Consider the following 14,385-nt stretch of genomic DNA (forward strand, 5'->3'; position numbering starts at 1 on the left):
AAAATACGAAAGAAATCAGTTATTTTAAATATAAGTTTAAAAAAAAATTTTGAAATAATTTAATTATTCTTTTAGATTTTAATAAAATTCTTGTCAAGAATTCAATTATTTACATAAATAATTCTTCAAAAGAATTCAATTATTAAAGATAAATAACAAAATTATTCCCGAAAATTCAATTATTTTGAGGCATTTTAATAAAATTCTTTGCAAAATTCAATTATTTTCATAAATAACAATATTCATCACAAGAATTCAATTATTTTTAAAAGTAATAAGTTTCTTCTTGGAAATTTAATTGTTTTAAAAAATTCTAATAAAATCGCAAGAATCGCAGTTCGCAAGAATTCAATTATTTTAATAAATAATAAAATGCCTTTAGGAATTCTATTATTTTCAAAACATGTAATAAAATGCCATCAAACATTCAATTATTGTCAAAAATTTTAGTTGAATTCTTTGTAAAATTAAATTATTTTAAAAAACTTTTCGTAATTTAATGATTTTTAATATCAACTATTTTCATAAAATTTCCAAACTGAAATAAATTATTTAAAAAAATCTTTTGTAAAAATCTTCAAAAAATCTTCAATTCAATTCTTTTGATGAATAATAAAAATTTCTCTGGAATTCAATATTCAGTTATTTTCATAAATAATAAAACTCATCGAAGAATTTCAATTATTTTTAATACTATTTTAAATTAATTAATTGAAAAATTCAATTATTTTCACAAATAAAGTTTTCCACAAGAATTCAATTATTTAAAATAAAATTTTCATAATATTTATTATAATTCGAAAAAATTAATTATTTAAAATGATTATTATTAATTCTTATGAAGAATTCAATTATTTAAAAAAAAACCAAAATTTTTCAAAGAATTCAATTCTTTTTATGAATAATAAAAATTTCTCTGGAATTCAATTATTTAAATTAGAATTTGCAAAAAATTTGTCAGAAGAAATCAATTATTTAAAAAAATTTTATAAAATTTTTCACGAGAATTAAATTATTTTGTATGAATATTGAAATTTTTTCATGAAAAATAAAATTCGTTGCTGGAATTGAATTTATTAGCAGGATGAGAAAGAAGTAATTATATTTTTGATGAAAATTGGGAAAAGGCAGTAAAATAAAAAATATGGAATTGAATTGTTGTCAGTTTTGTGAAGTGTCTAATTCGAGTTTTTTTGGTCATCAAGTTTAATTTTTCGATAGCTACTTTTTTACTACTTTTTTTAGTTATAAAGCTTTGCTACTTTTTAAAAATTAATTATTATCAAGTGCGAAGTCTGAAGAAGATTTTCGACTTGTGAATAAAATTTCTAGCAGAAAGAATGAAATGCGAGAATTTAATTTGTAAAAAAGTGTCCCCTATAGGGATGCTGATTGCTGGCTGCATGGGAAAGCTAATTTCGCTAGATTAGTGGTGAGTAATGAGACAAGTTTACGATCGACATTATAACTGGTACAAGTGCACGAAGTCGAACACTGTGTACACGATATTCTTTGCATCGCATCGCATCGTATCGCATCATGGACCTAAGTTCACGATTGCCGCGGGCATTCTATTCAAGAAAATGAGAGAAAAAAAGGTCGAATGAAAACGAGGAAACGAGCACGTTGCTGCGCTGGAAGAAGGAATGCAAGAGTCAAGAGAGTTCTGCAACATCAAAGTGGCATCTGGCCGATGGTGGTGTGCTCTAGCATTAGACTTGCCGGAGTGCATATTGATTTCAAAAGCGAATCACTCCGCCGATTATGGAATTACTCCATTCTCATTTTGCAGTTTATTTCCTCCGAGACTGATTGCCACTAATAACCCCCCAGCTTCGAAATTATTCGTAAAAATTTTCATCTCATATATCATCGTCTTTCAATTATTTCCGAAGTATATTCATTTATTATCAGGTTTGACACCGAAAATTTTTTCCTGTTTTTTCTTGACACTTTTTCTTAAAAATTCTTTAGAAAAAAAAATTCTAGTTATTTCATTCACTTCATTTTTGAATAAATAATTAATTATTATTTTTTCATAGGAATTATTAAATAATTGAACGCTCTTTAAAATTGAATTCTTCTGAAGAATTTTATCAACAAATTTTTTAATAAGTGAATTCTTTCAATTAATTTTAATAACATTTCTTGAGATATTCGATTTAAATTGTATTAAAAGTGATTGAAATTCCGCGATGAGTTTTATCATTTATGAAAATAATAATTGAATCTCTGTAAAAAATTTATAGAATTAATTAATTATTCCTACAGAATCTGGAAATCATGAAAATCATGGAAATTGTATGGAATTTTTAAAAGGCTTCTGGAAATCAGGGGAAATCATGGAAAAGGCCTGGAATTTTTAAAAGTTTCTAAATTTTTTCTGTTTTCCATTTTTTCTCTTGAATAGAAATTCAAATAATAATAAAGCTAAATGGCATAAAAGACAAGAAAAAATGTTGAATTTTAAGAAACTCGGATTTTTGAATTTTTGATAATTTTCGATAATTTTCGATTTTTTACCAAAGAATCGAGAATATTAAGTAAGTAAAGTATTTTCCAAGAGCACAAAAATAATGAAGCTAAATGCGATCTAAAAGAAGAAAAAATGTTGAATTTTAAGAAATTCGGATTTTTGAATTTTTGATAATTTTCGATAATTTTAGATTTTTTACCAAAGAATCGAGAATATTAAGTAAGTAAAGTATTTTCCAAGAGCACAAAAATAATGAAGCTAAATGCCATAAAAGAGAAGAAAAAATGTTGAATTTTAAGAAATTCGGATATTTGAATTTTTGATAATTTTCGATAATTTTAGATTTTTTACCAAAAATTCGAGACTATTAAATAAGTAAAGTATTTTCCAAGAGCACAAAAATAATGAAGCTAAATGCGATCTAAAAGAAGAAAAAATGTTGAATTTTAAGAAATTCGGATTTTTGAATTTTTGGTAATTTTCGATAATTTTTGATTTTTTACCAAAGAGTAAAGACTTTTAAATAAATAAAGTATTTTTCAAGAGCACAAAAATAGTGAAGCTAAATGCAATCTAAAAGAAGAAAAAATGTTGAATTTTAAGAAATTCGGATTTTTGAATTTTTGATAATTTTCGATAATTTTATATTTTTTACCACAGAGTCGAGACTATTAAATAAATAAAGTATTTTTCAAGAGCACAAAAATAATGAAGCTAATTCCCATAGAAGAGAAGAAAATATGATGAATTTTAAGAAATTCGGATTTTTGAATTTTTGATAATTTTCGATAATTTTAGATTTTTTACCAAAAATTCGAGACTATTAAATAAGTAAAGTATTTTCCAAAAGCACAAAAATAATGAAGCTCAATCCCATAAAAGAGAGGAAAAAATGTTGAATTTTAAGAAATTCGATTTTTTGAATTTTTGATAATTTTCGATAATTTTCGATTTTTTAACAAAGAGTCGAGACTATTAAATAAGTAAAGTATTTTTCAAGAGCACAAAAATAGTGAAGCTAAATCCCATAAAAAAGAGAAAAAAATGTTGAATTTAAATATATTCGGATTTTTGAATTTTTGATAATTTTCCAAATTTTAGATTTTTTACCAAAAAGTCGAGACTATTAACTAAGTAAAGTATTTTCCAAAAGCACAAAAATAATGAAGTTAAATCGCATAAAAGAGAGGAAAAAATGTTGAATTTTAAGAAATTCGGATTTTTGAATTTTCGATAATTTTCGATAATTTTATATTTTTTACCACAGAGTCGAGAATATTAAGTAAGTAAAGTATTTTCCAAGAGCACAAAAATAATGAAGCTAAATGCCACAAAAGAGAAGAAAAAATATTAAAATTTAAGAAATTCGGTTTTTTGAATTTTTGATAAATTTTGATAATTTTAGAATTTTTACCAAAGGGTGGAGACTATTGAATAAGTAAAGTGTTTTTGAAGAGTCCAAAAATGTTGAAATTAGATTTAAAATTCCACTGGAATTTCGTAAAAATTTGACCTGGAAATCATGGAAAAGGTATGGAATTTTATATTCGGATTTCTGTAGGAATCCTGTAATTGTATTTCTGCGAAAAATTTTATTACTTTTGAAAATATAGTTGAATAGTTGCTAAGAATTTTATTAAAACTTTCAAAAATAATTGAATTCCTCAGAAGAATTTTATTATTAATAAAAATTAATACATTTTAGCGAAGAAATTTGTTATTTATAAAAATAATTGAATTCTTGACAAGAATTTTAATAAAATTTTCAAAATAATTGAATTCTAGGGAAGAATTTTGTTATTTATTTAAAGAATTGAATTCTTGTCAAGAACTTTAATAGAATTTTTAAAAATAATTGAATTTTATCGAAGAATTTTGTTATTTATAAAAATAATTGAATTCTCGACAAGAATTTTAATAAAATTTTGAAAATAATTGAATCCAGCGAAGAGAAAATTTAATGAAAATTTTATCAAAAATAATTTAAATCCTGCGATGAGTTTAAAATTTTTGAAATTATGCAATTTTTGAAAATAGTTTATATTGAAAATCTTTGAATTGAGAACAATTTTTGAAAATAATTGAATGTTGGTTAAAAATTTGACTGTTTATAATTATAATTGAATTCTTGACGAGAAGTTTTTTTCTATTTTTGGAAAATACTTTAATTTCTGCGAAAAATTTTTTATTACTTTTGAAAATAATATTGAATTCTGGTGATGAATATTTGTTACTTATGAAAATAATTGAATTTTACAGACAATTTTATTAAAATTTCTGTAAAGAACTGAATTTTTGGGACAGAAATTTTTTTTGTTTCCTATTCATTGTCACTATAAATAAACAATTCATTAATATTTTTTTTATGGAAATTAGGAAAATAAAATACATAATTAAATTTTTATAAAATTTGATTTTGTAAAATTGAGACACAGCCCAACGAAAATGGAGTTGTCAAAGAATTTTATTATCGCCATAATATACTAATTCTTTAGGGACTTCCGGAATAATCAATGAGACAAACACGTGTAAATATTTGATGATATCAGAGAGAGTTAAAATATACACTTTTTTTATGGATTAATTTGAAAGAATTTGCTTCTTATTATAGTTAATAGTTATTTCTACTTTAAATTCTATTTAAAGAGAGAAAAAATTCTTTTTACAAGAAAAGTTTGTCTTTTTTTTTGGTAAAAAAAATCTTCGATGAAAAGAATCGGTAATGAAAATAGAATTTAGTTTCGAGAAAAGGATGATGATGATGATAATGATCATCATGACTTTCAAGGAACCTCTTGATGATGCAATCAAATGAAAATAAATGAAACAATCGAAAAGGAATGAGAAAGAAAGAGGGGATAAATATCATACGAAAGGAAAATTGAAACCTTTTTTGAAAAGTAAAAACTTTTTGCTTTTTGTCGACACCGTTTTCTTTATTAAAGAGACAAAAATTTCATTCCATAGTTTTTATTTTCCAGACTTTTTCCTAATTTTCATCAAAAATATTTACTTGATTTTTATCTTGCTAATAAATTGAATTCCTGCAACGAATTTTATTATTCATGAAATAAAAATAGTTATTATTATAAAAATAGTTTAATTCTTGCGAAGAATTTTAGAAAAATTTTTAAACAATTCATTTCTTTCGACTAATTTTATGCAAATTCTAATTTAAATGATTGAATAGTAGATAATAATTGAATAGTAGATATTAAAAATCATTAAATTGCGAACATTTTTAAAAAATAATTAAATTTTATAAAGAATTCAATGAAAATTTTTGACAATAATTAAATGTCTGTGTGGTATTTTATTATATTTTTTGAAAATAATTGAATTTTTAAAAAGCATTTTATTATATTATTCGGGCTAATGATTTTATTAGAATTTTTTAAAATAATTGAATTTCTAAGAAAAAACTTATTACTTTTAAAAATAATTGAATTTTTGTGATGAATATTGTTATTTATGAAAATAAATTGAATTTGGCAAAGAATTTTATTAAAATGCCTGAAAATAATTGAATTTTCGGAAATAATTTTGTTATTTATCTTTAATAATTGAATTTTTTCGCAGAATTATTTATGTAAATAATTGAATTCTTGGGAAGAATTTTATTAAAATCTACAAGAATAATTGAATTATTTCAAAAAAATTTAATTAAAATTCTATTTAAATTTCTTTTGAAAAATAGTCTTAAAATAATTGAAAATAATTGAATTCCTTTAAAAAATTCTAATATTTTTCTGAATAATTGAATTCTTCCAAAGAATTTAAAAAAACATATTTTTTAAATAATATTGATTTTTCGTGGAATTGAAATTAAATTTCTAAGAATAATTACATTTTTTTGAGCATTTTCTGTATAATTGTATTAAAAATAATTGAAATCCTGCGATGAATTTTATTATTTATGAAAATAATTGAATAATTGCTAAGAATTTTTTCAACATTTTCAAAAATAATTTAATTCCTGAAAAGAGTTTATGAAAATAATATTGAATTCCTGTAAAAACTTTATTGTTTTGGAAAATAATTGAATTTCAGTGAAGAATTGAAATCAACACAATTTTAATGTAATTTCTCGAAAAATGAAATTATTCTTAAAAAATTTATAAAAATTCGTCAAAAGAATTTTAATTATCTAAAAATTTGTTGATGAAATTCGTTATGAGAGTTCAAGTTTAAAAAACATTAAATTGCTCAATGAAAAACAAAACTCTTTTAATTTGAATTAGTGACTGATTTTTTACTTTTGAATTAGAAGATTTTACCAATAAGTATAGTCGTTTCTAATAATTTAATCGTAAAATTTACCTACTAATTTAAAAGTAAAAAGTCAGTCACTAATTCCAATTAGTAAACATTTTTAATTTTTTTTAATTATTTTTTTTTAACTTCTCCGAAATTCCACTGATTCACGTTTTATTTTTATGAAAAAAGTTGAATTCAAAATTTTTAATTGTAATTTTATTCTAAAAAATGAAATAAGAAGTTAGCAGCGCGCGTTAGTCGCGCGATATTGCTGCTGGCTCAATAAAATTCAATATAATTAATTTTCCTCATTGTCTGTGAGTATTTTTTCTCAAATTTTTACTGCAACTTAAAACAATCTTAATTGCACCTCTTTCAAGGCGACTTGTCTCTTTTTTTCCGTCCCTCTTACGCACTTGCTTTGTGCGGAGAAAGTACGTATAATAACGTCATCGTTGGTAAATCAACTCCACGTGGGAAATTGCTGTAACAGTTACACATTCGTAAAGGAGAAAAAGAAATACGAGATAAAAAAAAGGAGATAAATGAATGTGAGATGCAGATAAGACACATGAAAACTGATATAGAGAGAAAAAAAAGGTGAATGAAAAAAGAAGAAACCCTTGGGATTAGTTTTTTTTTCTGATGATTTTGTATATATGTTGCGAATATAAATGTAATGATGAAGTTAAATTTCAAAAATGGAGTTAGAGAGAAAGAAAATGAGAAGTTGTCCTGTAATAAATTCGCGATACTCAAGAACCGGTTCTTTCGTGACTTTATACCGTAAACGCATTCTTCGCCTCTCACGAGCAACGTATTCACTGGCACACAAATGTCCCATCTCCTTTATTTATTTTTTTATGTCCATTAAAAATATCGGCAATATTGCAAAGCCCTTTTTCTTAATTTTTTTTTTTTAATTTCTAGCATTTCTATTATTAATTTCGGATACCCTTAATTTCCATGATTTTTAATCTCTACACATTTAAATATTTTGTTAAATAATTGACTTTTTTGAAATTGTTTTGAAAATGCGATTCTAAATTAATTAATTAATTAATTAATTTCAGTTGAAAATTTATTATTTATGAAAATAATTGAATTTTGGATGAATTTTATAAATTTTTTTTTTAAATAGAATTAAATTTTTTAGCGAAATTTTATGAAAATAGTAGATATTGAAAATAATTGATGTTCACAGGGCTCGGATTGTGCGACTTTTTCGACTTTTTTCGACTTTTCTAAGGAAATGTGACTTTTTTCGACTTTTTTGTAAAAAAATGCGACTAATCGACTTTTTCGAGATTTGTTTTAATAAAATGCGAATGAAATTTAAAAAATTTTTTTAAATTTAAAGTAAAAAGTTTAAGTCAAAAAAAATGTTCTGTTACATTTATTTATTTACAAATTTCTTTCAAATTTTTCGAAAACATCAATAACTTCTTTTTTAAATAAATATTTAATTATAATTTTTCCTTAGGAATTAAAATCCTTCCAAACATTCAAATTCAAAACTTTTTGAAATTAAACAACTTATAAAAAATTGTTATAAAACATGACCGAGTGATAAAATCATTATAATTATTATTATAAGACTTTATAAAAAAAATATTTTTTAATTATTTTTTATGCAAATAATTGAATTATTGGGAACAAATTTATAAAACATTAGTAAGTAATTGAATTTTGTAGAAGAATGTTGATATTTACAAAGATAATTGAAATTTTAAGGAGAATTTAAAAAAAAATTCTGAAAATAATTGAATTTTTGCGAAGAATTTTATTACTTTTGAAAATAATTGAATTTCTGCCGAAAATTTTATTAAAAGTTATGAAACTAATTGAATTCTTGCAAAGATTTTTATTAATAATTGAAAAAAAATTTATTTCCTGTCAAAAATTCAATTAAATTTTTGCGAAGAATTTTATTAAAATTCCTTAAAATAATTAAACTTCCGCGAAGAAAATTTTGTTCATTATAAAAATAATTGAAATCTTGTAGAGAATTGATTTAAAATTTTTGAGAGTAATTAAATTTTTTCAATGAAATTTAATTAAAATTTTGTATTCAAAATAATTCAATATTCTTATCATTAATTTAATCAAAATTTTTCAAAATAAATTGAATTTCTTGAGAAGAATTTTAGTATTAATTGAAAATAATTGAATTCTTACGATAAATTTGATGAATTTTCGAAAATAATTGATGTCATGCGAAGAGTTCAATTATTTTTTGAAAATATTTCAATTCCTTTCAAGAATTTTATTTATTTATAAAAAAAAAATTACTGCCAAGAATTTTAAAGTTTTTTTTAAAAATAATTAAATTCTTGTAAAAAATTTTATTAGTTTTAAAAAATAATTGAATTCCTGCGAATAATGTTAGTAATTTTGGCAGATAATTGAATTTCTGCGTAAAGTTTTAAATAAATGTTTTGAAAATAATTGAATTATTGCAAATATTTTTATTAATATTTCAAAATAATTGAATTCATAAGAAGAATTTTATTTCAAATTTGTGAAAATAATTGAATTTTTGCGAAGAATTTCAATACTTTTAAAAATAATTAAATTTCTAGGATGAATTTTATTATTTATAAAGATAATTGAAATTTTGACAAGAATTTTATTAAAATTCTTTGCAAATAATTGAATTTCAGAGATGAATTTTATTATTCACAAAGATAATTGAAATTTTGAACAGATTTTTTAAAAAAAATATTTAAAAGTAATTGAATTTTGCAGAAGAATTTTGATATTTATAAACATAATTGAATTTTTAAGGAGAATTTAAAAAAAAATTTTGAAAATAATTGAATTTCTGTAAAGAATTTTATTATTTTTGAAGATAATTGAATTTTGCAAAGAATTTTATCAGAACTTTTGAAAACAATTAAATTTTTATGTTGAATTTTATTATTTATAAAATTTTGAGGAAAAATTTAAAATAGTTTTTGAATATAATTGAATTTCTGCGAAGAATTTTATTACTTTTGAAAATAATTGAATTTTAAAGAAGAATTTTATTATTTATAAAGATAATTGAAATTTTGACAAGAATTTTATTAAATTTTTTTTAAATAATTGAATTTCGGAGAAGAATTTCATTATTTATAAAAATAATTGATATTTTAAAGAGAATTTTTTTTTAAAAAATGTTAAAATTAACTAATTAAAATTTTGCTATGAATTTTATTTAATTTTTTAAAATTTTATATCGGATTGTTTGATATTAATGTATCTGTTGTTGAGAAATGTGATTTTTTTTACAATTTTGACAATTTCGTGTTTCCTTTTTGTCGTTTTTTCTAAAATTTCATGCGACTTTTTTCCGACTTTTTTTGGGAAATTTTCTGCGACTTTTTGTGACTTTTATTGTAAATTTATGCGACTAAAGCGACTTTTTTTGAGTCTTAAAGACGATCCGAGCCCTGAATGTTCGAATATTTGTTGAAAATTAAATAATTGAATCGTTTTAAAGAATTTGATGATTATTTTTGAGAATAGTTTTTCGATTTTATCAGCTTATAATCACTTGAGTTGTTGCTGTGCTATGTGTCTTAATTTTATTGCATGAATATACTTTAAATTTCTCACTTTTATAATTTTCAATAAACAATAAATAATTACGATTTAAAAATCGAAAAATTATACAACTTTAATATGTGCTACAAAGTGTTTTAGAAAAATAAAAAAACTATGTCGAAAATATTTATATATTGAAACAATTAAGAAGTAGCAAATTAGTGTGCGAAAAAGTGTTTGAAGAAATCGTCTTTTTCAATTTAATTTTAAGTGATAGAGACAGAGAGAGAGAGAGAGAAGCTTTTTGCAAAAATCAAGGCAGATTTCTTATATGTGATATCGATTCCCTTTTAAGCTTCTGCGTCTTTTCTCCAAAGATTTTTCTCAAGTTTTTGTTACTTTCTTTTTGCAAACTCTCTGCCCAAGTGTACACTCATACATACAATGTTCCTGTACAGTATCTTCGAGTACAGTGAAACAGAGATCGAGAAAATTGTTTGTTGGTTACGCTTGACGGTTCTGGGCTCTTGCCATGCATTTTTTATATGCATTTTATCATCAGTCTCCAGTCATTTTTTTATTTTTTTTATTTTTTTGCAGTTAAGGGACTTTTTTTTAAGGTTTCCTCTCTAGTTTTGTGCATGTATTGCAATGTTTTAAATAATTCATGCTTTTTTTATTTTTATTTTAATATTCTACTTTATTTAGGTATGAATAATCATTATTAGCAACGTTTATTGCAATTTTCGTCACAGTTTTTCTAAGGATGGTAAATTGAGACAAAAAATACTTTTGATTCGCTTTTTGTCTCAATTTAATAATAATTTAATAATTTTGTCACAATTTGCTATCCTTAGAAAAAGTGTGGCATATTTTTTACATAGACTTCAACTATTTGTCTACAACTTCTTTTCGTAAAAAGAAATACCTATAAAAAGTATAATTGAAATGAAATTTTTGTTAAAATGTCAATTAAAATGCCTCCCTGGCAGTCGCTGATGATGGCAATCCGGGATCAAGAACCGCTTTATATTTTATAAGAATCCATTGAAGTGAGCACATCTCAGAAATAGCAAAGGCGGTGTATTTTAGAATGTCACAATACATGGAATTTAATGAATACACCTTCTCTAATCTCAATTCATAAATCTTTAGAATAATCCTTTTTTACTTCTCAATTTTTTTTTCTATAGCTATATTCCTATGTTTTTCGTAACTTTTTCACTGTTATAACTTAAAAGTATCAAATTTGCAACGAATTGATACCAATAAATATGTGGATCAAAGAAAAAATTAATATACAAATTTTTGGCATGAATTTCGATAAAAATTCCCATTTCGTAATATTTTTGTAAAAAATTCTCAATTTTCATAAGGAAATAATTTGCATCATTTTCTATTTCTTAATTATAATTTTGTTTTAATAAAATTCAAAATGTTTTTTAAAAATAAAGGAAACTAATGTTTAGAAATTCTATTTGTCAATTACAAATTTTAATTGAAAATAAAATATATTTGATAATTTTTGAATTCGTGAAATTAAATAAATTCTACTCTAAATCAATTATTGTTAATAATTTTTAGAAAAGTTCTCTGAGAATTTTCAAATGTATTTGTTTACAATTCAATTTTAAAAAAATTTGGATTATTCGAAAATTCTTCAATTGAATATATTGTAGAAAATAAAAAATTGCAAATAATTTAATTGTTGCTAAGAATTTTATTAAAATTTTGAAAAATAATTGAATTCCTCAGGACAGTTCTATTATTTATGAAAATAATTGAATTCTCGTAGAACCTTTATATTATTTCTGAAAATAATTGAATTTCAAAGATGAATTTTATTATTTATAAAAATAATTGAATCCTGAGAACAATTTAATTATTTATGAAAATAATTGAATATTTGCCAAGAATTCAATCAAAATTTATTCAAATAATTGAATGCCCGTGAAAAGTTTATTATTTCTGAAAATAATTGCGAATATCAGTGAAGAATTATTATTTTTGAAATAAATTTATTTTTTGCAATAAATTTAGTTAACATTTTTTTTTTAAAACAATTGAATTTTATAAAAGTTTTATAAAAATTGTTAATAATTGAATTTTTGTGATGAATTTTATTAAAAGTTTGAAAAACAAATTGAACGAAATTTAGTATTGATTAAAGTATGTAATTGCATTTTTTCGAAGAATTTTATTAATATTTTTTTGTAAATTATTGAATTTTTGAGAACAATTTCATTATTTATGAAAATAATAAAGTTTCATTTTATCAAAATTTATTCAAATAATTAAATTTCTGTTAAAACTTTATTATTTTTAAAAATAATTGAATGTTATTAAAATTTTTTTTTTTAAATAATTGAATTCTTGAGAATAATTTTATTAAAAGTTTGAAAAATAATTGAATTTCTAAAAACAATTTTATTATTTATGAAAATAAATTGATTGCTGTTTTTGCGAAGAATTTTTAAAAATATTTTTGAAAGTAATTGAATTTCTGCGAAGAATTTAATCAAAATTTTTTTAAATTAATTTAATTGATTTGGAAATTTTTATGAAAACAGTAGATATTAAAAATCATTCGATTTAGGAACATTTTTGAAAATAGTTGAAATTTTGATAAGAATTTTATTATAATTTTTGAAAATAATTGAATTTCGGAGAAGAATTTTTTATTGAAATTCTTGAAAATAATATTGAATTTCAGAGAAGAATATATTATTTATGAAAATAATTGAATTCCTGAGAAGAATTTTATTATTTTTGAAAATATTTTAATTATTGCAATTTATTTTTTTTTTACAAAGAATTTAGTTAAAATTTTAGAAAACAATTGAATTTTACAAAAATTTTATGAAAATTGTTAAGAATTGAATTTTTATGATGAATTTTATTAAAAGTTGGAAAAATATTTGAATTCTTGTGAAATAAATTTTATTTATGTTAATTGAATTGTTCAATTATCTAATTTAAAATAGTATTAGAAATAATTGAAATTCTTCGTTGAATTTTACTATTTATGAAAATAATTGAATTTTTGTTTAGAATTTTATGAAAAAAGTTTTTTAAATTAATTGAATTTCCATGAAAAATATTATTATTAGAAGTAATTGAATTATTGTGAAGAATTGTGTAAAAATTTTGTTAAATTTTGTTATTTTGTTTTTTTGTTAAATTTTGTTAAATTTTTTCGAAATTTTCTTGAAAATGCTATTCTAAATTAATTGAATTCCCTTGGAAATTTTATTATAATTATGAAAATAATTTTAGATGAATTTTATCAATTTTTTTTAAATAACTGAATTCTTTTGCGAAATTTTATGAAAATACTAGATATTGAAAATAGAATTTCGAATATTTTTTGAAAATAATTCAATCGTTTTAAAGAATTTTATTATAATTTTTGAGAATAGTTTTTGATTTCTAGTATTAGCGAATTTAAAGAGTAAATTTGAAAAAAACAGAAATTTTTTACTAAAAAATATTTTTTGTTGCAATATTTTGAAAGAATAAATAAAGTCGAATTTTTTAAAAATAAATCGATAAAATAGTGTCATTTTTTTTTAAAATAGTTGAAAAAATCGAGAAAAAATCATAATACCCAATGCTTGTATTTATAAAGAAGAGAAGATTTTGATAAACGACCATAGGACTTTAAAAGAAACGCATCAATGTCACGAGTACCGTTCTCGCGAACCGAACTTTTTCTTGCATCGCTCCCTTTACTTTTTATTGTATAGGAGATTTTTTTTTTCTATTTGTTTTTCACTTCCGCCTTATTTTATCCTTCGTCATTGTTCCTCCTGGGTTCTTCTCCAAGAACCTAAAGCGACGCGACGGATCGAAACTCGAACTTTTCTTCATCCCCAACACTGTATCGAACTTCTTGGAAAAGCTTTAAAGCTTCCCTTTCCTATATACATCAATACTAGTGTGTAGTTCACTATACTTCCAAAGAAGATTTCACAAATTGTAATTTTAAACTTTCTCAGACAGGTGTGTAAAGAATTTTTAACAATAAAACTCTAATACATTTACACCCGAGAGGGAAAAATTTACTTTATTTCATTTCTGCAATTCTTAAAATTTTTCAAGTTCAAATATTTGAAAATATGAAA

This window comes from Leptopilina heterotoma, unplaced genomic scaffold (genome assembly GCF_015476425.1).
Source record: "Leptopilina heterotoma isolate Lh14 unplaced genomic scaffold, ASM1547642v1 Lhet_361, whole genome shotgun sequence".
Taxonomy (NCBI): Eukaryota; Metazoa; Arthropoda; class Insecta; order Hymenoptera; family Figitidae; genus Leptopilina; species Leptopilina heterotoma.